The 25,467-nt window shown below is 40.4% G+C and overlaps 1 protein-coding gene across 7 annotated transcripts in view; it reads left to right on the top strand.

The window, feature by feature from the left end:
- Positions 1 to 25,467, top strand: part of LOC135305308 (BEN domain-containing protein 5-like) — an 876,852-nt gene that overhangs the window by 466,504 nt on the left and 384,881 nt on the right. The gene's annotated exons all lie outside the window — the stretch shown is intronic.

Below are 25,467 nucleotides of genomic sequence, written 5' to 3'. Positions count from 1 at the left end.
CCATAAGGCTCAAATTCACAAAGTGTGTTCAAGTATCAGAGAAATGCAGGCTTGACTTTCCTTGGTGGCAAATGGGAACAGTCTGAGGAGGCTGGGGGCTTTGGGAGGTTGTGTGGCTTTTAATTTATTCCTATTTGCCTGGCTCAGTTTCCATTAGCTGCTACAGAAGTTTGCTGCCCACCAGCTTCAGATGAAGCCTTGCTCAAATAGTGCCACATTTTGGTTAACTTTGTTCATTTTTCAGATGTGTGCATGAATTATGCTTTCAGGTGGGCTTTAACTGGGACTAATGAATTCTGGCCTTAACTGGTAATAATGTGCTAGCAGAGTGAACAGGTGTTATGGGAAGTGAACAAAATGTGACACACATTTGCTTGGATAACAATTTTGCATCAATAATTGTTCTGACACTCTAAATGTAGATATAATCTGTGACATGGTTTCTCCTTCACTAACCTTGTTAAAATAATAAGAATTAAAATAAGGAGGAGGAACACTGTGTTGGGACAGATGTTTGAGGCTATTGGCAATTGCATCACATTTCTGCATGTTCACTTTTCACGCAGTTTGCAATTATGTTAATGTATGCTCAGGGCACTTGCTGATAAAAGCAACAATACAGTGTGATACAGCTATTGTCACTATTCTAACTGTAACTTCAAGGACAAACATGGCACATTTTTCATTTTCCATATCTTCAGCATTCCCTGTTTCTAGAGGAAAAAGAAAAAAATAAAAGATCTCTGAAGGTCTTAATCATAGCACACACTCAGATCTTGGATAAGGGCACTGAAGTCTACGGGCACTTTTTCAATAAGAAAAAAGAGGGTTGGGGACCAGAATGACTTAATGTGAGGCTTTTCTGTAAAACAAACTTATGATACTTTTCTCATAATTTCTGACACAGTATTCAGTGTAAAAGGGTTGATTGAGTTGAGTTTGTGCGTAGTCATGATCAGTAAATAGCTGTAGCTTTGGATCTCTGTTTAATAAAGCAATCTACTAAATGAACACAGCAATTAGTTAGAAGGATCTTCAATAACTGTGTAGGTAGGTATACTGCAATAAAAGTGGGGGGAAAGCTTTCTACAACAAAGAAAATATTTTTTTATACTGTCCTAGGGGGACACATACCTTTTCTGAAATGCAAGTTTTATCTTTTGATATTTAACCAGAATCTACCATAACTGGATGCAGAGGGGAAAAAAATAATACTTGTTCATGATTACATAATAAAGTGCCTGTAGTTTTTCCTTCAGTAGAGGCATTTTCAAAAGAAGCTTGGTGCTGGATCAGGCCAAACTTACCAAGGAGCCTAAAGCTGAGATTTTTCAAAGGGGTTGAAAAAGTTAGGCACTCAATTCCTAGTAGGATTGGAAAATGTCAGCCTGTGGATTAAAGGGTCTAGTTTCAGCCCTACAAATACAAAAATAAAATAAAATAAATCATAGCCTTGGGGCTTTTATCTGTCTTTGGAGACTGCTACTTTAAAATATTTAATTATTTGAGTCCTAGTTCTAAGATCTGACATTGACAGTCTGCTTTTACAAAGTTGTGATATCAGTTATGATGGCTGAGATCAGCCATAATCACTGTCAACCCTTAATTTACTGATTCAAATGAGGGGCTGAGCTGTTTAGTTGCACCTGCCAATCCTCTGGGACTTGTTTCTGTTCTCCACCTTGCCGCAGGCAGGCAGCCTTTTCTTTTGGCAGAGGTCACACAGCTTTAGTTTGAGTTGTGAAAGTCCTCTGTGTCCCACAAGGGGTGTTGGCCACCAAAACCCTATTGCTTAATTGTAAGAATAGACAAAGGGCTTCAAAAGAAAAGGTGACCTCTGAGATTTGCACTTCTGTCACAATGAATATCATCTTTCTTTCCTGTGTGTGTGTGTGAAGCTCTTGAACGAGTTTTTCTACCTTTAGTCAAGAATTGATGGTGATGCCTCGCAGATAGTACAACAGCTGTTCTCCATGTGCTACTAAAACAATTTCCAAAAACTGGCCAGCCAATTAATGAGATTAATCGCAAGGTAAAATAAGGCCATTAATGTAAGTTAAGTGTTGTTGAGACTCAGGTGGCAAAACATTTAAAGAGAGCTTGTGGAATCATGGAAACCTTAATGTTATCTCATGGCTGTCACACTGCTCCCCATGGCCATGGCTGTTGCATGATGCCCCAGAAATCACCCCCAGATGGGTCAGAACTTGTGCCTTTCTTGTTCCCTGAACCTCACCCCTGCCTGTGCTGAACCCACACTGAGAGTGACCCAATGCTGCCCCTTGCCCTGCTCCACATGGCTTCCAACCCCCAAGCAACGTGTGCTGGCTTCCTGAAACCTGCCTGAACAGGTTCTGGGCTTAAAAGCACATCTGTATGTTAAGCTGAACAGGTATAGACCATTAATCTATACCCTGGACTGAGAGAAGTCAGGGCAAAAGTGAAAAAAATAAAAGAAACAGGAATACAGATGGCTGGAGCTGCAGCTCCAACTACACCGTTTGCATGCAACATGCAGAGCTCACCTCTTCCAGCACCCTAATAAAGCAGGTATGGAAAGCTCCACACTGTGCCCCAAACTGGAGGAAGTCTTTGCTTTCCTGTGGATCTCCAGAAACAGCCAGACACAAATGATGCATAAGCTGGGAGCAAGCCAGACTCCCTCGTGCTCAAATATATTCCTTTGAAGTAACTGACACCCCTGTAAAATGTGGAGGGGAGTTCACCGCTCTGCCTTGCTGCTGAGTAGCTGGAGGAATGTTAAGTTAAATTTATCAATGCTCTCACCACACTCCTTTCTTCTTGCCCCTTGACATGTGAGGTACAATTAGAGTGCTGCTGTACAGTTCAGGGTGCCCGAGTCAGAGCTGGTGTGCGCAGTGGGGTGGGGGAAGGATGTTAAAAATTCATTAGGAGCTGGCAGGGACATGCTGGCAGGGAGTGGGACATAATGAGATTTAAGTTTTGGTAATTTAAATTTTCTTTAAACCCAGATTTACCTTTGAATCGGATCCAAAACATTTCTTTAACACTATTCTAGTTGTCTTTGAGGTTTAGGACCAAAGCTTTGAGGTAGTTTAATTTGGCCTTGTTGCACAAAGGAGATGAGGATCTGCCCTTCATTTCTCTGTGATCATGTTCTAGTAGCACTTTGAACATGCACATGCAATCACATCACATTTTGTGGTAACCACTCAATAGCTGCAAATAGGATACCCCTGTTTCCATAGCTTTTCCATGGAGACACAGCTTTTTGCATCTCCTGTGTTTATGATAATAACACAGCTTTCCAATTTCTCTTCTCAGTAAGGTAAGTTCCTCTCCCACTGAAGTATTTTTTAATTATTGATACCATAAATGGAAGTGTGTTGGAAACTATTGGCTTTGAAAATAGCTAACATGTGATATTATCCAAGAACCATCAGGAAAATTCTTTTGAAATTCTCTTTGATTCAGCCATCCTCAGGGCTTTATCCTTCTCTACCAGTCTCTCTACTGCCAATTTAAAATAACATTCTCTTGAAATCAGTGCAATGTCAGGAGAAATTCATCAGCACCGTAGGTGCAAGTTTCCCAGATGTATATAAACCTACTACATTTGGCAGCAGTAAATTGATTGCATTTAAAAAACCTGGGGTAGTTGAATATTCCGTAGTGTCCAGCTTGGCTACAGCACAGAATATAAAGTAATTTTTTTAAGTTTCTTTCAGCTCTGTTTTAGATGAAAAAATGTAAGTGCTGACTCTGTAATTCCCAGTTTTTGATTTACTCAGATTGTCCTAATGTGTAAACAACATCAGAGCTTTACAGGCAGGGACAGAGTAAAATAATCCTAATCTCTACTGAGATTTGATCAGAAATGTTAATGGTTTGTATGTGCTTCCTCCTAATATTCAAGATCTTACACTTTTCAACAGGGAAAAAAGCTTGATTTTAAAAGTATTTATCAGTCTGATCTATGTGGTGAAATATTCTTCCCCCTTTAATATCATCAGTGCTGCATGCTCTAAAAATGTCTCCATTTCATTAATTTGTGATATACTGCTACCCTGAATTCTTTTAAGGTGGCTTTAGCTTCTGCCATACATATTTTACTGCTTTAAATTATAGATATAGGACTGTTGCCTAGTTAATTTCCTCTGGTTAGGAAAATATATTTCTGCTCTCCTGGCATTGCATAAAGTGATATGTGGGATTTGCTATATTTTTTAGCTGATTAAGTTTTGCATTTCTACATATTACTGTTTATGAGACCTCAAGTAAAAGTGCGTAAAGGAAGGAGAAGTTTTATAGTATATTTCAAAGTTTCATTTAACTATAAATTTCACCACTAAGCCCTGCTACAAGACTTTTCCATTACCTTCCTGGATAGTCTGGCTATCAACTTCTTTCTAATTGAAGCATGAAAATAATATGAACTCAAAGTCATGAAGCTATAAGACAGGTATTAGTAAAAATGATACCAACTAATAAAATGTGACAGAAAGTTGTTTGCTGCTAAAACTCGGGGACATTTTTTTTTTGCAAGTCCTTATTAATTAATAGCACATTGATTTTGGTCTAAGTATGTGTCAAATGATGGCACTGAAGATTTTAAACAGCCTAACATAACCACTGCTCATGTTTGTTGGTGAAGCTTCACATGCTCTTTTACTTGCAAAGCTGGTGGAGAAAAGAAATTACTTAGAATTCCAGTAATAATTGAGTCTTTTAATGCTCAGTGAATTATTTCCCATATCACTGGTTATTAATCCACCCATTTGCCCACAATAATATGAGATAACTGGGGGAGTCAGAATCTCACTGCTCAGCAAGGCAATAGACCCCAAATGGTTTGTCTGAACCCAGAGTACAAGAATTTCCCTACCATAAAAATAAAAATGCTAGAATCTCTGCTCAAAGTGAAATTCTTGTGTTGTCTGTCTTAGCTGAACCATAAAGCTACAGGAAGAAGTTTGTTCCAGACTTGATGAAACTTTAGCAAGATAATTGTACTAACACAGAGCAGAAGGAAGACATGGACTCTTTTTTCTTTTTTTTTTTTTTTTTTTTTGTGCCATTAGGTTGGCTTCAGCTGTCCTGAGGCTAATTAGGAAATTTTACTATATCCAATTTCTCATCTTTACAGTATCTCAAGAGCTGTAAGAATTTCCATTTGCTGTGATAAGAAGAAATAATATTGTTGCTTGTAATTACTCTTTCATGCAGATCAGTACCTTCCTAATTCTCAGTTACACCTCTGCATTTGCCAGAATAATAATTGCAGAGATGCCTCCTACTCCAGGGTCTTTTCCCTTCCCTAACACCATGTCCCAAGAGAATAAATCCTCCCTGATCTTTCTGCCTGTCCCCTGACCTATTTCCACCTGTGTCACCAAACATCACCCACGTCCATCTCCAATATCCCAGTTTTGAGTTCTACTGAAATGACACTTTTTTGATTCTATAATGAAACCAGAACTTTATCCCCATTTGGTTGTAGAATGTTTACTTTCAGTAAGGCTGTTTCATCCCCACCTTTGCATTTAAAAAAGTGACCTTTTTTTGGATACATGTAGAAGAAGTGATATTTGCTAAGTCAAAATAAGACTGCAGAGAAGATATTCTAAAGGCTAATCCATTACTTTTGAAGAAAAATATCAAGCTTTACCACAATTCCTTATTATTATTCTGGGTCACCATGGTGTTTCCATGCACCTTGGCATGTCCCTTTAATTGGTTCCTTACATGGGAAGGTCCAGCACAGTTGCATTGAAAGCTGACATTTCTAACTAACTGACCTTTTCAGGCCCAGTGACACTCCTATAATGATTATCCTCTAGCATTGTTTGGACACAATACCACATACTTCACAGCACATAAAGAATATGTTCTTTGAGAACTATTCAAAATGCCCAATCTCAAGTTAGCAAAATGAGAAAATTGGGTGCAAACATTCATCAGAGTGTTATTGTGCAGGTATCGATTTGAATGCCCTTTCATTTCTCTGGGAAAAAGTGTTGTATTATAGAGCTCTAAATTAACTTCTGTTCTGTTTTTTTCCCCCAGTAAGTATAAAAAGGTCAAATTCATTCATAAGGCTGAATAGATTTGCAGGATATAAGCAATAAGATAGCAATCAACCTTCAAATAACCTTTAAAGAGACAGTATCTTTTCTTATGAACAGTAATTGATCTGCTCATTAAGTCACTGGGTACTCTTTGGGGCTCACCTGGGCAAAAATGTGTAAGACCAGTGACGAAAGGATGTCAGCTACAGCAAAACAGGAACAAATCCTCACGTGGAAATCTAAATATTTTACAGGTTTTGAGGGGTGTAAAGCTGATGAGAGGATTGGTATTGCAACATGAATTCCTTGACTTTGCTGTTATAAGGGTGAATGGGAAAGATGTAGAAAAGACCTCAAAGTGTGAATTTGGTATTTGTGAGGATGACAACTAGAGCATGTTCATGCCTACCTGAAACCTGGACACATCTTCAGCTTGCCTTTTGGGTTTAGTGGCCAGTGTGGGAGGGTGACCACTGCCTCTGGCCAGTCCATGTATAGGGGATGCACATATAGGGGCCTGTGCTACACCTGGGATAGGGCCAGGCATTGTTCCTGTGTTAAATTCAGTCAGATTGTCAAATGAAGGCTTTCCATGCACCATGAGGGCTTTGGGGATGTGTGTGGGGGTTGAACATCTCTGCCTGCATGGACATAAAGCCCATGTTCAGGCTGTTGCAGCACTGAGTCCCTGGTGCTGCCTCCTGTCACCTCCAGCCCTGGGCTGTGGCTTTGCAGCTCCTCCTGTGCAAGCAGGAGCTGCTGAAGGACTGCTGGGAATCTCTTCAAGGGAACAGTGTCTAGGCAAAGACCAGCTCAAAGTGCCAGGATTGCCAATTTAAGATAGCAATCAGAAGATTAGTGTCCTGACCATGTCCATATTTCATTTCTGCATGTAAATCCACGCTATTTTTTTGGTATTATTTTTATGAATTGCACATAGGCTGAGGACTATCTGTGCATAATTGATTACAGTGAGTTGTCTTGGTTCTTATCTTTGATCAGAATTTTCAGATTCAGCAAGTATCCCAGGTGGCAAGGCTTTCTATGCTGTAAATGTTTGCACATAATACTTTCTGTTTTACTTCACAATGTGCAGGATGAGCATTTCACTCATTTAGAGGGACTGAAAATCAGCAAGTCTGTGCACAGGTGTATTGTGATCCTCTCTTGTGTAAGATCAGGGAAAACTTAAAATAGAAACTTTTTTTCTCATAAACCCCTTATTTCTTCAGTATCAGATGGAAAGGATGGAAAATTATTCCTTTTTAATGAAATTTTAATTCGCAAGGTCACCTGTCACTCTTCACTTAGGCACATTTCTTCTCGCTGAGTGACCTGAACAAGACTAAGTAGAAATTATTGTATTAAACATCTAGAAGGCAGCAGAGGATTATATTGACACTACAAAATAGAACACAGTGCAGAAATGCATGAGCCAGCAGAGCCCTGAACAGCAGAGCTGTGCTGCAGCCTCACCAGTGTGGGGACAGCTGCCTCCAAGCCCTGTTACTTGGGTGCTGTGACAGAGACAGAGAAGCCCCAAGTCCTTTTTTCACTGGCTTTAGGGTGCTGTTATTCCAGTGCAGCTGAATTGCATCTGGGCCTGAATCTTAGCTTGTGTCTTTTTTTTTTAACCTAGCCAGGCACATGCAGCAACTGTGCTTCATTTCTATTTTAGCAGCATCCATGTACCCCAGTCCACAGGGGTGTCTTCCTGCTGGATGCAGTGACAACAAGCTGCTCCTAAATAATTGGCAACTTAAGTACACAAAGCTCAGGGCAGTGGATGGGAAACATAGAAAGAGAATATCAAAAATAAAATGTTATTTTCATAGAACTCTATCTTTTTCTCCCCTTTTCCTCCTATCTCTGATGTAACAGAAAATGGCAGAAACAGTGGTGATTATACAGCAACAGTAAGTGGGACTGAGGAAGAGGGGAGCAGGAACTGCACAAAGCACTTTTCCTAAGCTCATTTGTTTCTAAGGATTGCCAGTGGGCTCATTTTTTTTGTATGCAGAACATTTCTGTTAAAGCAGTCAGCCAAGGTCACAGGGAAATCCACAAGAAAGGATAACCCAGAGCCCTTATTATTATTTTGAGCTTGTAACAAAGGAATTTTTAGTAGAGATTTGAATAGGGAAGGTGTGCTGGTTCTGTGAATTCAGACTGTAAGTGCAGCATAAGCCATGGTGGAAAAGAGACTTGTTCATCACACAGCTCAGTGCAGTTGTGGAGGGAGTCATTTGAGCTGCTGCTAAATGAGATAACGTGAGGACTGTTAGGCAGTAGCAGCACTGCAGTGTCCTTAAGAAGCAGTTAAAGGAAGGTGAAATACTGTTTGAGCACCACGCTCTGCTCCTGACGTTGCACAAGACCCTGCTGTGAGTGCCAGGACACAGAGTGCTGCCAAGGGAGCCAGGCAGAGGAGGGGAAGGGGCACAAGGCAGCACAAACCAGAGTCACATTTCTGGGCCACATGAATCAAAATGAAAATAACTGTTTTCCAAATACCTAGGAGATAGCAGGAGATTGTGTTATTCATGATGCTTTATTTTATTACCTGTCCTGCTGCACAGCTGCATCCCTTGTCCTTATCCTCTGGGGTCTACTGGAAGGAGGAAGGAAGGAAGGATTATCTGTAGAGACTCTGATTTTTCTGCCTGTCCTCCAGGGAGCCTCACAGCAATGCAAAATTCTGTTGTGCTGCTGCCTATCCCCTGTGCTGAAACCACCTTCTTTCCAGGGACTGTGAGAGTGTAGGGCCTGTGGCTGGATGCAAAAGGAACCCTCACTTAGACCTGCTGCACATTTGCTTTGGGATCTGATCCTGAGCACTTAAATTGCAGCTGACTTGGACCAAACCCCTAATTCTTGGCAAAGGCTGGACAAATCCAACAGCGAGAGTGACTTCACACTGATCCCGAGCTGAGCCCCCTCACTTTGGGAGCTGGGTTTGAGTTTTGTTACCCAAGCACTCAAATACCTTTCTGTGGACTGGGAAACTTTCCTAAATGGCTCATTTGGGCTCTGGGCTGGATCAGCAGCAGCACAGCCAAGCAAGGCATTCCCATCTCTGGGGGACACCTCTGCCAGGGCGCTGGTGCTCACACCGGCTGCGTGGCCACTTGTGGCATCCCAAAAAATGCCTCTGGAATCACCCATAGCAGAGCTGGCAGGCAGCAGTGCTCATAAATACAAACCCTGGAGGTGCCAGGCTGCCCTGGGAGGGAGCTCTCCCTGCAGCCTGGCCGTGGAGCTCAGGAATTAACTGCGGGGTATTGCTCTCCTAAGGCTTCGTGTTATAGTTCTGTTTTCTTCACCTTCAACCCCACAATGGATTATGGCCATACTTTCTCCTATAACTAAATGCTCTTCTGTCCTTTGACAAAACAGATTTGTGTCTTTTCATAGCTTTCTGTAGAGGGCTAATAATACATGGGAAAGCTTTACTGCCCACAGGAGACTTTGCCTGGCCGTAATAATAAGAAATGCTGTTGAAAAGTCATGATCAATGTTAATTCAGTTATTTTTCATTTTCTCTTTTTTTATAATGAAATCTTCTACTTTATGCATTTTATCCAGTGCTACCCTATGAATTGCTAGTTGGAGAGAGGGGTCATTGGTTATAAAAATGAGTTCTTGCTGTTTGTCCTCATACGAAAATAACAGCAATATTTTGAAATGATGAATTTAAGGGAGGAAAAGAAATGGTGGAATCTTGGATGTACAAAAGATGTAAATATTGTTTTCCAGGTTTTATGGTTCCCCGATGCCTCCTCTAATTGCATAGCTAACCCTGAGTTTATTAAGTTATTTTCCAGAGTCAAACTCATTTGTAAACATGTCAGAATAAAAACTAAATTTAAAAAACAAAACCTTTGGATTAGAATTCTGGAGTGATAAACAAACTAATTTAGAATGTATTTGCATGTAATTTACATGTGCCAAAATAGGATTGCATGTGGTTTGTAAATACAGTTCTTGAATCTATTTAACATTACAGAATAGCACAGAAGAAATTAATAGTAACTAAAAAAAAAAGGTTAAAATAATAAAAAAGATGGCTTCAAATGGCCCATGTTTGAATGTGATTCAATGTGCAGAAACTGGTGAGGAGAGATAAGCACGCAGGGAAAACTGTAAATTCTAGCAGCAACATCTGTAGTAGTTAGAATACCATGTTTTATAGCAATTCCTTACCTCCCCCCACGGACATTACTATGGCACACAGCATATTTATTATTCACTTTCTGCAAGAGATGTTTGCCTAGCACAGCCTTAAAGATAAAGTCTGCTTCCTTTCTTTTAATGTTCACTCACTCAAAGACGATGTGAGCTTCCATTTGAAGCCTCTGGGCCAGTTTGACCTGTAGGCTTTGGCTCAAGATAACAATTTGTAATTATCTGGGTTATTGCAGTGGTGCCAAAGGATCCATCATCAGGTAAATCCTTTGCTGGGCACAGTCCCCATCTGGAAAAGAGCTGAATCCTTCATATTTTTCCACCTGAAATACATCATAGAACCACAGAATGGCTTGTATGGGAAGGGATGGTAAAAATCATCATGTTCCACACCCTGCCATGTGCAGGGAGGATTTCCCTCCCCTAAATCAGGTTCCTCAGGGCCCCACATATGTCAGCAGCCAGGGTGGAGCACATGGTACCACCCCATCTCTGCCTGCTGTTTCCAGAATATGCAGGCTAGAGGGAAATGTCACCTGTGGAGACCTGGGGCAGAGGGAGTGGCAGCAGCCTGGAGACTCAGCAGGTCTGGCTTTGGCTCCTTCGCCTCTGCTCCTGCTGTCAGTGCTGAAATGTGTCTTAGTCTGGGCCTTGGGATTAAAGCAGCTGTGCTTGGAAGGAAGAGGAAATGCTCTCTGGATAGAAAGGGATTGAGTAAATGCAAATGTAAGCACTGAGTTTAATAGCACTGGACCGCATTGCTGGAATTATGGGGAAAGAACGCTTTATTTACTACAACAAATATATGTAATGCATGTTTTCAGGCTTGTCTTCAAATGCCATGGAATAACCCTTCCCATACTGACAGCACAGCAGCCTGGAGCTCAAAGTGGCAGCAATGTGGTCCTCCAATCTTTGCTGTAAGAGGGTCTGCAAAGCTGGTCAGTGTTCAATCCTACTTTTTTCCAGACTTTGCTGAGAATAAGTAGAAATGTAAGGATTTCTCCTCTGAATCCTGTGATTTTTTTTTTCCCACTGGATTAATTTAATATATTTTATTTAATTTTTAGACAAAGGGGAGGAAGAAAAAAAGAGTTGGGAGAAGCAGACTTTATGGGATAGGAGGCAGAGCTTTGTGGTGTATTTGTTATTCAGCATTTTGTTTGAGCACCATGGAAAAATATTATCAAGGAGGACCAGATGTCAGGAACCTTTCCATACATTTTTCAGTTCATAATAGTTCTATTTCAATGTGCAGATAAATGTTGCTAAATATTTTCTTGTACTTCTTATCATTTCATCTCTGGAAGAAATTAATTGTAGCTTGAAGAAAAGGGTTTATTTCCCACTTGGCTGTGAGCCATTTTGTATATCTGCTTTAAATGTTAATTATTAATTAGGATATAATCTATTTAAATCTATTTAGCTGTCCATTTCTTCCAAAGAAGGCAGCTGGATGAAACAAGAAACATGCATCATTATAGGGATGATAAATTAGGCTCTTATCCCAGGAGAAGACAGTTCCTCAACACCAAGGTTAAGATATACCAGGGAGGGGAGGAGCCTCCCAGCCTTGTCCACTTGGTGCTGGATACAGAGAGTGAGGATACCAAGATGGATTTTATAATTCAATTATTGGTAGTAAGGGACCATCATTCCTATAAAATTCATTCTAATGGAGTTGTTGTTGCTGGGGAATGGACTTAGTGGGAGGATGAGTGTTTTTAAGGTGCATTGGAAAGTGAGGAGCTGGAAAAAAAAACAGCAGGTGATAAAAAAAAGAAAAAAAATTCCAAAAAGTAATAAAACTCTTTTGCATGTATCGTGAGGCAGATCCCTTCTATGAGCATCAGTGAAGCTGCAGCATTTGCATGTCTTACAAAATCTGAATGAATTTGCTATTTTGTGAGAGTGAAGTTGGGATGTATGTCTTTATAGACATGAATGGCTTCTTGACAGAAAATATGTCATGGCTATTTTAATCAACTGAGTCCTGAAGATGAAATGTGAGGCTGGCAATTGGCACCAATGACCAGCTGTGAAAACAGGACTTTCTCTCATTTCTTTTAATTATATTTTTGTTCAAATATTTACATATTTTATCTCCTATTTATTGCAAACTTTATATCAACAGCAAAAAGAGATTTGGATTAAATTTTTTATATTTGTGTATTTAGGTCTTTATTTGCCAAGTTAAATGCAAAACAGAGCCCTTGTTTATATGAACAGTATCTATATGGACTTATCTACAGGAACAGTTGAAAAGCTGGGCACAGCTCATCAGTGCATCTTCAAACCTTTCCCAGCAAACAGCTGAGGGACTTTGGAAATGTGCAATGTGTTCCTGGAACTTTACACAACACCATTGTGTTACCTGAGGCAGCTCTGTGGGTCACAGATCAGTGCCTGGGAAAGGCAGAACATTTTCTCCAGTGTTTTATCTGTATCCATTGTTCATAGATGATCAGTTCCAGAAAGAAACACCCTGTCCATGCTGGTATTACCTTCAAAATTACAAAATTCAAAAAATTACCCCGTGGAGCACAGACACACAGTCCAGCCCAGAGGTACATGCAGATGCTGTGGCGTTACAAATATGTTTGTGGTACTGACAATAATATGGCTTTCACCATTTATTTTATTTTATTGTAACTGAAACTGTCATGTGCTGTTGTGACACAGAGAAGACAGACACAACTGAACTTTTGTTCTGTTCAGGACTTGGGCAGGCAGCTCAGGCAGATGGTCCATTTAGGATCCAGAGCCAGAATACTGGCATATTCCTGATTTCCTTCAAATGTGGCTGGCAATTCAGCTGTGATGGACTTACCTTGGACAAGGAAATCCAGAAAGGCACTCCCTGCCCAGGGGATTTGCATTTCATGACACGGGAGCCGAAAGCTCCTTAGGATAAAATGGATGCTGTGCCCCAAATTTCTGTGCAGTTGTCTTGACCTGAGGAGCCCTCAGGAGTGAGATCCCAGAGCCTCTGCAAACATCTGCTCGGAGCACAAAAGCCATCCAAAATGCAGAGTGTTTGATACCAGCAATACTAAAGAATAAATTAGATGTAACAATGCACAGCTCACAAAATAGGTGGCAGAGCCAGCAGAGGTACTCTGAAAGACAATGGGGATGATCAGTAAAATGACTTCATCTGAAAAGAAATCAAATAGAACTGTGATTTTTATTTTTTTTTTCCTGTAGGATCTGCCATTATGGAATGGAGCTTGAAACTTCTAAAGTTTATGGGTTTTTTTTTAATAGTTAAAGATGCTGCATCCACTGCTGCATCCTGTATTTTGAGCCACATGATTGTGGATAAATACAACAATAAATACAAGTTACTAATGGCCCAATGATCATAGCAAGTTTATATTCATTAAGGGAGAAGAGAAGGGTGTACTATGGTGTGTTTGAGAAGGACTAAATTCCCACAGCTGTAGAAATTTCTTAGCAAATATTTGAACAGAAAATACTTTTCTGCTTTCTTTTTCTGTGTGGATTTTTGGGCTTTTTTTGGTAGGAAAATGCATTAATTGTATATCTCCAAAGCCACATCCCTTGACATGAAAGGAAACAAATTTAGCTAAAAAATCCGTTATGGTTCAGTGATATAATGAAGAAAGCATTTAAAATTAATAGCAAATGTTTAGCCTTAATGGGAATAGGGGACATAAATAGCTTTCAAGTACAAATAGGAGAAGGGGAAGAAAAGAAGGGGGAAAAAAGAAAATAAAAGACATGAAGATAAAATCCATGTGTGCAAAACAAAAAGTTCTAGTTTAGTTTATTTTCTGGAATCTCTTTAATTCTAAATAAACTAAAATTCAGGTTTTAGTTCAAAATGATGATTTTCAAAAGGCCAATATGACTGGTAAGAGTTTCTTTTAGTTTCTGTCACCTTGGGATAAAATGCTTTCAAGTCCAGCAATTGCAGAGAGGGATTTTGTTGGAGATAAACACTCTTAAATCAGGAGCACAGGAGTCCTAGAGGAGCTGGGATCGCCTCAGACTCAATGCTCAGCTAAATGAACGTGCCTTGGAAATGGGGGGTTGCCTTTTTATTGTGCAAATACTCAGAAAGGCAGCTGGTGTGACTCAGGTTAGCACAGACTGGTATTTTGACAACAACCCTCAGGAAACTAATTAAAGCTGATGAAGGTTTAGTTAAAAAAAGTTAAATACTAATGAAAACCAGTCACTGTTTCCAGAGAAAAAGGATTTGTCAAACAATTCTTTTTGGCCTTTGAGTATATCACATATATGTTGATGAAGCTACATAAACTTTTTAAGGTGTTTGATTTAGTGCCCTTACAAGCCTTTTAAAATATAGAATGCATTGAACAGGTTAAAGTTCAGTCAACTGACACATCTCACACATCACTCATCATGAGGGAGCCTCACTTGAATGGGGCTCTCCTTAATGGGTTCCTTTCACAGTAGTGGGCCCAATGAGACCTCTAATGATGATTTGTCAGTGATTAAAACATCACTGTTGAGTGGTAAAGAAAGATGTAGAATGGTTTGCCACACAGTGCAACCTTGATCTCCTGACTGGCTGGATCCTTCACACAATATAATGCATTTCAGCATAGAAATAAATCCCCCTAGATTTCTGCTTCTTAAAGCCAGGAATGCAGCCAGAGCCTGTTTGATGGAGCAGTATTGACCAAAAGAACTTGGGATGGTGTTTGTCTAGTAATTAAGTTGAATGAAGCCTGAAAAGATATATATTCAAACCAATTTTTTCCTTTTTTTACGTAATATACAGGGGGACACAGAATGGATCAGAATGTCAGATCTGGATCTCAAAATATTTTATACTTCAATACATGTTATTTTGGTTTCCACTTACAAAGAAAAGGCACTAAGTATCGGAATTTGAGAGCCCAGTTTAAATTATAAGACTTTAAACTCAATTTAGATCATAAAAGTGAGACACGGAGATGCTGTTGTGCACGTTTGAAAGTAGGCTCTGAGCCTACTGATAGCATGTGTGTACTTGCTTTTTAAAAAAGGAAATTTCCAAATCACATATGTAATTTGCCTTTGTGGAGAAGCCTTTCAGGCATGTGCCTGTTTGTGCTACACAAATGGGAGAGCCACAATCCAAAGTTTTAATGGGAATTACGTTCCTAGGCACACACAAAATAAGAGGTCAATTTACAACAGGAACATATTTGCAGCAAAGAACTGTCAAAAGGTATTTTGTCTATCTCTTACAATCAGGACCAGAATCCCATGGCAACGGCAAAGGTCTTTTGTACAGCCTGGTATGAAATATAAAGCAGAGTATTTACAGTAATGTTAACTGAACTGGGTGGGGCATGAGCTGGACTGGTGCTCTCCAAGGCTGCCTGAAATTATATGGACTTGCTGTGGAGGGATGAAGTCATTGCTTGCCTGGGTTTAGAATCAAGTAGGTAAATAATTTACAGCTTTGTTTTGCTCAGACTCTCTCTGTGGTGCTCAGACAGTGTCGAACGGGCAGAGCATCAGAGATGGATTTCTGGGAAGATCTGCCCTTTAGTCAGAGGAGATAAACATATCCAAGTGCTACCAGGGTGTGATCACAGCCAAGAGTTATGCCAGTGGAGAGCTCCAGAGTTAGAAAAGCTACCAAGAAGTGGTAACAGTCAGAATTTAATATGTGAAGTTTTAGAACAGAGTCTATGTAGTTCCAACACAAGAGCAGAGCTCACAAGTCAGGTCTCAAACACTCAGTGCATTTTTTCCTGATGTCAAGGTGACCAATTACACCATGTAAACCAGCTGAAGTATTTAATGCTGTGCTAAGCAAGAAACACAGAGACAAGAGAAAAGGGGAGAAAAGCACAATAATTCATCTGCTGAAGTACTCTGGAGTTAATAGATCTACATGGACAAGTGAGATGATGCTTAAAACCCCCCAAAATGGCTGGATCAGGCATAGCATTGATCAGTCTACCAAAAATGACATTTCTGTTGTACTTCCCTCCTCTTCCACTTTGAGTGTCCAGTGTGATGAACTACCCCTGGAAATCTTTGGGCTAATTTACAATGTCCCAGAAAAGCAAAAGCTGTTGGAAGCATGGAGAATAAGGAGTGAACAGAGCAGATCTGCTTCTGAAAAAAAACCATATTACCCTTATTTCGTGTGTGAAACTCTAACAGTCTCACAAAAGTTAAAGATCAAACTGGAAGGGAGCTCACATTGTTAAAATAATAACATGGAAGAAAATCACTTGCATGAGGTTGAACATTACTTTTCCACTTACCTTTCTATTTGGGTGGTTGGAAGTTTGTGTTTCCCCTTAACAAGGCAAAAGAATTTAATGGCTTTATATTGTTTGGAGTGGAGTGAGTGCCTGCAGGCTTGCTTGATGAGCAAAGTGACATCCTGAGGAAACGTACAGCAAATTGCAAACAAAATCCTTATTAGTAGTGGCAGTTACCTCCTGGAGTAGGATTGATTTGAAATCCCTGTAAGGATAGTGCTCTCCTCACTCAGCCAACTTGACAAATAAGAGCATTTCTTCAGAGTTCATATTCAAGTTGTGGTGGAGGTAATAGAATTTAACTTTCAGATTCCAAACAATTAAAGCAATGTACTGAACATCACTGTGCCTGAGAGATTTATTTTAAAAGTTACACATACAGCCCATTTCCATTCCAAATGCAATAAAAAAGCCGGGTTTTTTCTGCACATCTTTAATGTGGTTATGAAGAGCAACTGGAATTCAAAAATTGGGGATGCTCCCAAAGAACAAGGGCATTCATTGTGGGAATCCATGTTTTTTCTCAGCTCAGAAACCCAGAAAATAATTTTGATCATGCCATATTCTGGAATATGACAGGAAGAATGTTGAGATAGTCTGGACTATTTGACAACAGCAATGTGAAGCAGCAGACATGTTATTTTGCAAAGTGGTTAAAAAAAAAAGTCATATGTGAACAGTGCAATAACAGCCTTGACAGGAATCAAAACAATCTGCAGTATTTGTTTTATTTCCCATCAGCCACTACTTATGTCACTGCAACAAGAAGTGAAAAGAACCAAAATGTTCATTCCTCTTTGCCCCATGCAACTGAAATATCTGAAAACATTTACATTGAGCTTGCAAAGAAACTCTGGAGTGGAGACAATTGAGATAAATACTCAGAGTTAATCCCAACTCCTGTTGTTCAAGCTGTGTTTAGACTAACAAATTGCATGGACTGAGAGAATTGGATTTTTGGAGCAGAACATTTGGCACTGAACACATGACCATACCTAGTGTGCATTCCTGAGGTTTTCCCATTGGATCAGCTCTAGTCTGCTCCTGGGGCTGGAATGCATGTTGGTGATTGGAGCACATCTTCTAATTAAATTTCATCCAAGGGGAATCCATTTTGTGTGCTCCAGGATTGCTCTGTAATGTGAACCAAAGCATGAGGAGATGCACAGATATGCAGAAGACAGGCTTCAAAACTTAAAATGCTTTGGATGTCATACGGAGGAAATAAATGTTTCATTAACGTACTGGTTCTCAAACATGTTTATTCCAAATTATTTTTAACTCCGGGTACCACCAAAATGCACTCATATTGGTTTGGGTATTGTTTAATTTAGTGAGAGAAAAATCACTTTAACAAAGTAAAATAGCAGCTGTTATTGTAATGCATCTTGTGGAAAGGCAAGACAAGCATCTAAGGATTTGCTGGTTTATATTTTGAGAAATATTTAGTAGCTGTTATCTTTACTGCTGGAAGATTGGACTTCTGCATTTGATAAGCAAAATGATGTTGCCATTGAACGTGAACCCATTCAGAAATGCTAATTAATACTTCTCTTAATGAAATATGTGCTCATTTCCTGAATTCTTTTGCCTGGAAGTATATTTTACTATTTTACCATTTTAAAAAGACCAATAATAAACAGAATGGTCAAATGAGAATAACAGGCTCACTAGCCTTCTAAGAATTTACATGCTGCTACCCTGCAATTTGGCTGCAAGCCTTGGAAGTTGCATGCAATATTTAAGGCTTCAGCCTGTGAGATAAAAAGCCTGTTGTGGGTGGATCCTTGAGCAGGTAAAAGCCTGTTGTGGGTGGATTCTTGAGCATCCAGAAGCAGTCTCTCCTCTTAAAACTGGCAAAACAAGATTCTAAGTTGTTGGGTTTTTTCAGTTTTCTGTTTTGAATTAATATCACACTTTTATATGCTGTATTTGCTATAGCCTAGTATGAAAACCTTGAAGAACTGTCACATTTCATGCACCAGGGCCTGAGACACAGTGTCCCAGGATACTACAACTGCAAAATTGCCAAATGCATTTTTCCTCTTTCGAAAGGATTGACATGGGTTGGTGCTGGAAAGGAGGCAGGAGGTGGAGTCTGTTCCCAAATGCTAATGCTCTGTTTTTGTGGAAACCACAGTATCAATTGATCTCACTTCAAGAATGATTTGATAAGTATCCTTGATACTATCTTGGCTTCTTCTCTGTGAATTACTTTTAGAGGTTTCCCTTTTATGAAGCAATTGTTTGTCTTCTCCCCTTAAACTTGTAGGAATTCTCACTGAACAGTGGGAAGGTATTTTTTGTTTTGCCTGCAATGGGGGAAATGGTCAAAAATTTGGCCAGGGAGTGGATTGCATACAATGAAAAGTGGGGGGTTTTACACTGTGTTATTCATCCGTCTGTTTAGTTCTGATTCCCTAAATGGTCTGTAAGGAAAGCACTTAGTTGACAGAAGCCTGAAGTAAAGCCAAATTTGAGATGGATTTACCCCAGAAATACTGCTCTGTTTAGCAGATTTGTTTGCATGACTTTTCACTTGGTAGCAGTCTTTTGCTAGCTGGTATAAACAAGGTCCAGTTTCCAGGGTTACTCAGTGTTTGTAAAAGGGCTCTAGACTTTTACACACTGGATATCAGCTTTTAGAGTGTGAAGACTTCATTCAATGACACACCAAAGTCACTGTCTTCTGGAAAAGCTGGCACATTAAAAACCTCTGAGAACATTTCTTCAGTTTCATCACAGCATTGGTCTCTTCTTCTCAGTGGCAGACTTGAAAAATTTGACAGGGTAACCTAACACTTCCAGCACGGTGTTAGAAGAAAGATGCTCCTGTGCATAAGAAATAGAAATAACATTACATAAACCACACTTCTTGTCCCTAATTCTTGTGGAGTCTGGGTTATTCTTTGAATTTTAATGGAGAATATACTGAATGCTGACAAACAATTAAATTATGGCTACCTTCCCAATGTCTCTTCTAGGCTCTGTTTGTGAAATACGCCCTCTGGTTCTTCTCTTATTATTGAATGGATTTGCAGAAAGCCAGGCAGTCCAGAAATTTCCAGCAGCAGAGTTTGGTGTGTTCATGCCCAGAACAGACACTATGAGATCCTGGCAGCCAAGCATGTCCCAGTGTGCCTCCACTCCTCCCCTCAAGGAGACAAGCTGGAGGAGGAAGAGGCCAATCCAGCCCTGGTGCCCATTCTGCCCCTGGCCTTTTCCCCCAAGGCTGTCAGCAAGGGTGTTAATTAGTGTCAATTGTGACAGCCAGGAATAGGACCTGTGCCACAAAAGCATTTGCTAAACTACTCTGCCAGCAAACAGCCCACAGATGGACATGACTTTCATTCACCACCAGCCTGGGCTCTGAAGTCATGGCAGACCTGAAAAGTTGTCTAATTTATGGCTATTGCCCATGGACTCCGCACTCTTCCTGTATTCCTTTGTTTTAGAAGAACAGAGGAAGGCTGAAGTTCAAATGTTTCATTTTCCAGTCTCAGTCCTTTCCCTCCCTGTGGCAGACTGCTCTGCAAGTGCTTCACTATTGATGAGGATATTTTCTCAAAAGCATCTGAGGCTTCTCTTTTTCAGGGATCAAAGGAAGGAATAATCTGGATTTTTGCAAATGGATACATGACAACATTGATGTCATATCATCAGTGAATTGCAGAGTTAATGTGCTTCATCTGCTTCAGAGGCTATTCTAATACTAATGTGCTTTTACGCCTTAAAAAAGTCCATGACCTAAATACAAATAGGAAATACAGTACGATTTTGCTATTTTGTTGTTGAGAGATGCAAGGTTTTCTAGCCTACCCTGGATTTTAATGTCCTAGTTTAGCTTCACTCTTGTCCATTTTTTTTCTCTTTAGTGTTTTCTGCAATCTCAGGCACTATCATTTCAATCCATTGACTCTTTGGGATCGCCAGATACTGAGGTCTCATTTGTACTCCTCTCCACCTGTTTGAATGGCAATCAGAGACCCCAGCTGCCAAGCTCTGCAATATTCTGCTCAGTTGAGGATTGTGGTTGGCATCAATGCAGATTTCATTTAGTTATGCTGGCAGCTTTCACACTACTGCTGGGCTTGCTATAGGTGCAGGCACAAGTGTTTTGGTCATTTATTCCTTTTACATAGTCTAAAAACATGTAAAAAATGTGCCCAGGCAAGTTGTTCCTCCATCCAAATTTCCTTTATTAAAAAGGCATGCCATTTCAAGGTGGAGGCATGCAATCCTGCTCCTCACTTGGCATCAGGTCCCCGTGCTGGCGGAGAGGTTTGTGCTGCCCTTGGCATTCCTCAGCTCTGTTTTTCTCTATCACTCTTGGGGTGGCTCTGGCAGCTGCACGGGCCAGATGCAAAGCTCTCGCCTCTTTTCCAGCAGAGGCATGTGAGGTCTGTGTAAAAAGCTTTCTGGCAGAGGCTCTGCCTTTTGCCTGGCTCTGCTTTGCCTCCCCAAGATTTGCTCCTCGCCCTCTCTTCGTGTACCATCTTCTGATCCACAAACAAGTGTGAGGAACTCACCTGCACGGGCTGGGGGCTTGGAGAGAAAGCAGCTCACCTAAGGCACACAAAGAGCCCTGTTAGTGCCCGTGTCTGCTCCATTTCTGATGTATAAACAGTTACATTGACATTTAATGAATTTGTCATCTTGTATCTTGGAAGCACAGCAGCACCATGCACTTCTTTAGAATAAGCAGTTCTCTTAGCAGAAAGATTAATAATGCCTGCTTGCAAGTATGGCTTTCCTGGTCTTTAATAAGTAGTGAGCTCATACTGCAAATTTTCCCCTGATGAAGACACTTTAATAGTCTCTTTCTCCTTGAATGGTCTGCCTGTTTTCATTAAAAGTGAAGGAGCCTCTGATTTTGCAGGCTACTACCCTTTGTCTAAGAGATTGAAATTGTTCAACAGGTTGTAAGCATGCATACTCTGGGCAAAAAAAACCCCAACAACCTATTAAGAAATACAATTTTCTTTAATCTGTCAAAATTGTCAGGAAAAATTCAAACAGGAATGGTATTTCTGACCTCTGCCAAGCTCACACTGTCCTGGAGCATTTGTGCTGGCAAAGAGCAATACCCTTCATGATTTCTCTTCAATGCTAGTTATTGCTAAATGTTCTTCTTGTTAATAAATAATAAAGATCCACCTTCAGAAGATTTTGACAAAGTTAGTGAATTTGGCAGCCTAACACTTTATTTTAGGATATTTTACTTAAATAACCATGAAAAGTGCTGTCTTCACTTGCTGTACCTGTGAAACTTTATGTTCCTACTAGAATTCAGGACTTAAAAGTTCAGTTATAAAGATGTAGTGGCAAAGGAGATGTAGCTGGCCAGCAGGTCCCCCTATCCTTGCTTGGGGAGAGCATTTGGAAAAGTGGGGAATTTTCTACAACCTGCTGGTTGTTTGTCTTTTGAGCATAAGAAAGAATCCATGGTTGTTCTTTTCTGTCTGTAAAATGACTTCTTGTTTTGACACTTGGGATTTGGGTTGGTGGAAATCTTTTCATGTTTAAATTGGTTATTCACAAATGCCAATGGTGGTGATATTAGCAGTATAGTTTGTAGTTTGATCTGAGTCTTTATGTAAGAATTGGGGACTTTTCATCTCTTATGATTACCTGGCAGAGATACACAGATCCCATGATGTCACTCAGTGTCACATTCAGGAAGAGGCCTTTGTCCCAGACCTCTACCCAGCAAACTGTGTCACTGGAGTAATTTCTGCTCTTTCCACTTCCATTTTTGTAAAGATTTTTGCTCCACCTTACCTGCTTTGTTTTTGGAGTTAAAGACATTCATAAGCCCATCACAGAAGCATTCAAGTGTCACAGCACTAAAGGAAAGGCAAAATCTTAACTCTAAATAAATAGTGCATACTCATCACCATCTGCTTTACAGTTAGAATCGTTGCTCATGCTGAAGTTTTGATGAAAAACTGGGTTTTATCAAGAAGATTCCTGATGGGATCAAAACTGTGGTCACAGAAAGGTCAGATCCAGGATGCCTCACCTGAGGACGCTGGCCATAAAGGTGATCTGGGGGGCCATTAGGTACAGCAGTGCCTCCAGAGTGTCCAGAAACCTTCACCAGTTGCATCAGAAGGCTGCCACAGGGGATGCTGGGCAGTTGGATTGAATGGTGATCAAGAACCATTTCATTTAGGACAGTACTTTTACTGCTCATAAAGATCTCAGGAAAATGGAGCCGTGGTGTTTGACGTTCTGAGGTTGCTGACTTTCTACATCACCAAGGACTTCATAGTTAATAACCAGCACTTCAGCTTGCACCTGGAGTGAGACTGGCAGCCAGCAGGAGCCCAGGAGCAGGTGCAACATGCTCTTGTCCATTGACTCATCCTCTGTGGCAGGCAGCCACCTCCTGCACCAGCTGAGGCTGCCAGGTGTCCTTGGGGTCAGTCCCACATCACACACATTGCAGCAGTCAGGAGTCTTACTTGCTGCTTGCTTTTGTTGACTGTTCCTGCCAGGGTCACTACCTGAGCCTGTCAGTAAAATACTCCCTGTGTAATTCCTTGTGCTTCCTAGGGAATGCCCTCAGGATAAAGGGGACTTCTTTTGACATTGAAGTCTCCTATTGCATGTTAAATTTTTCTTTTTCTCCATCTGATGTGATAGCACATTAACTATCATCAATGTATTTTTAGATTAATGTCTTTAGTGAATCATTTGCTCATCCTGCATTCTATCCACAGGAACAGTAAACTTCCCTTTATAAGAAGGGAATTTCCCTTAAGTCCCTTCAAAATGATATGTTACATTCTGTAATTATTAACTTCTTCTCTTTGTCTTAACCACCAAGCCCAGCAGTGCTCCCTTCCCAGATGAACTGGCAGAACTCTATTGTCATTCAGCTCAGGTGCTTTCCCTAATGGCAGCAATAAACTCCGGTAGCATTCCAGCCCCAGCTGCCTGTACTCACAGGTTATAATTTCCTGAGATGACCTCAGATTGTGGTGTTTGCCCGCTTCAGGAGACAGTGAAGAACATCAAACATGTCTTCATAAGCATCAGAAATGCTTATTTAAGATTCTAAATGAGGTACATGTTTAAATGTTTTGTAGGCAGGAAGCAGTATTTGATCATTGGTTGACCTTTTAAGAAAAACTATTACTGCAAGTTGAAATTGGCCACTCTTCTTACACCAAGCAAATTGGAATAATGTCTGTTTATAAGAAACAAAGGAAAGAACAGAGACTATTGAGTGACCAATTTTGTATTAATATTTTATGGTGTTTGCAGTACTTTTCACAGTAATCCCAAATATCCTGATTTCTAACAATTTTCCTCTTTTATTTTGACTCTTTTTCAAATTGTTGCTGAAAGGGTAGAGTTAAGGTTGCCTTGTGTGCTGTGTAATTCTCTACTAGCTCCCAGCCTTAATTTGTGTTTTTCTGGCCTTTTAGTGCTTGATTTTTGCAGTGAAGTTTGGTTTTGTTTGGTTTTTGTTTGTTTCCTTTAATTGTTTGGAGGTTTGTTTTATTTTTTCTTTTAATAGCTGTGCAAATTGTTGCAGGGTTTGTTTGCCCTCAAACTCTACTTATTTTTTTTTCTGTGTGATAATATGAAGTGTTTTCTCTGATGGCAACAATGCCCCCTTTTCGTGTAGTCTCAGGTTTAAAGTGTATCAGGCTCGAGTGTATTTGTTTGTACTTTAATAATATGCACATCCCCTCTGTGCCAATGCTGCTGTTTCCCTGATGGCAACCAAGAGTGCCGTGAATCCTCATTCACCAATCCTTCTCTCCTCCTAAATGTCACAGCTGTCAGCAAAGGAGTGATGTAAAAAAAATATTAGAACAACATTTTCTAGATTCTTCTGTGATCTGCTGCTACTTTCTCTCACGCAGCAAGTGATGGGAATCATTCAGCAGGGACAGCTTAGAAAATGAAAGCAGCTGAGTAAATCTGACTCCTAGAACTAAATATCATGGATCAAATGGGTTTGTGCCAAACTTTCCCACTGGATTTACTGTAAGACTCTGACCCTTGTAATATTACAAAAGTGGGTCAAATTTTCTGTGCTTGTACAGTAGGTCTTTTGACATTTTACCAATGCCAGTATGCACTATCAAAGGTTTTATCATCAGTTGCCAAAGAGATAACTACAAGTTTTGAATTCCAATAAAGAGTGTATTTGGATGTCCTGCACCTCAAGAAAATAACAGGGGAATTGATCACAGTGCACATTACACCTCTGTGCTGCCATGAGGAAGTTTGGCACTGAGACTCAGCTGGAATCTAGATAGAAAAGGTGGAAACATCCAAGACAAGATAATTTTATCCTTGTGGATTAGGTGACTTTTTAGTGCCTCTCTCTGTACCACTAGTCTGAGGCCATGCTACTCTGTCCAGGAGGTGCAGGTGGGCTGCACTGTAAACATGGGATGTGACCCAAAAGTGAGATTTTCTTCTGTCTTTTCCCCCCTCAAGTAGTAGTAGCCTAGTCCGGATCTTGGCCATTCACCTCTCACCCTTAATCCCCTAATTTTAATTACAGAGATTTTGGGAGCCTTCTGTTTCTTTCCTTTTTGTTGGTTGTTTGCAGTCCCCAGCCCTAAAGATCCAACACCCATTTTTCTCAAAGGAGCCATGGTTCCCTTCTTCTCAGCCCCTCTAGTAAGGCACAGCTGACGAAATTTGTATTGCTGCAGTCTGGCTTTCATCTGACAATGAGCCTGCACCTTTTCCATCTTGTCCACTCTGCTCTGTCTCAGAGGTTCCACAAGTTTGAGAACCTGGAGTTCTCAGCACAGTCACTTTTCCCCCTTCCCACATTAGTGGCATGACAGCTTGTCATCAGAGAACTATTTAAAGCGTTGTGAACTGCTTCACAGCTTCAGGTAGGGGACAGGAAAACCAAGAGCTAAGGACAGACCTGGGTGTTCATCACCAACTGCAGGTCTCGGTTCATCCAAGGCAAGGGTCAGGCAATGCCAGAG

This window comes from Passer domesticus, chromosome 7, assembly GCF_036417665.1.
Source record: "Passer domesticus isolate bPasDom1 chromosome 7, bPasDom1.hap1, whole genome shotgun sequence".
Lineage (NCBI taxonomy): Eukaryota > Metazoa > Chordata > Aves > Passeriformes > Passeridae > Passer > Passer domesticus.
Note: the sequence above shows the minus strand (reverse complement) of the source record. Positions and strands in the feature narration are given on the sequence as shown.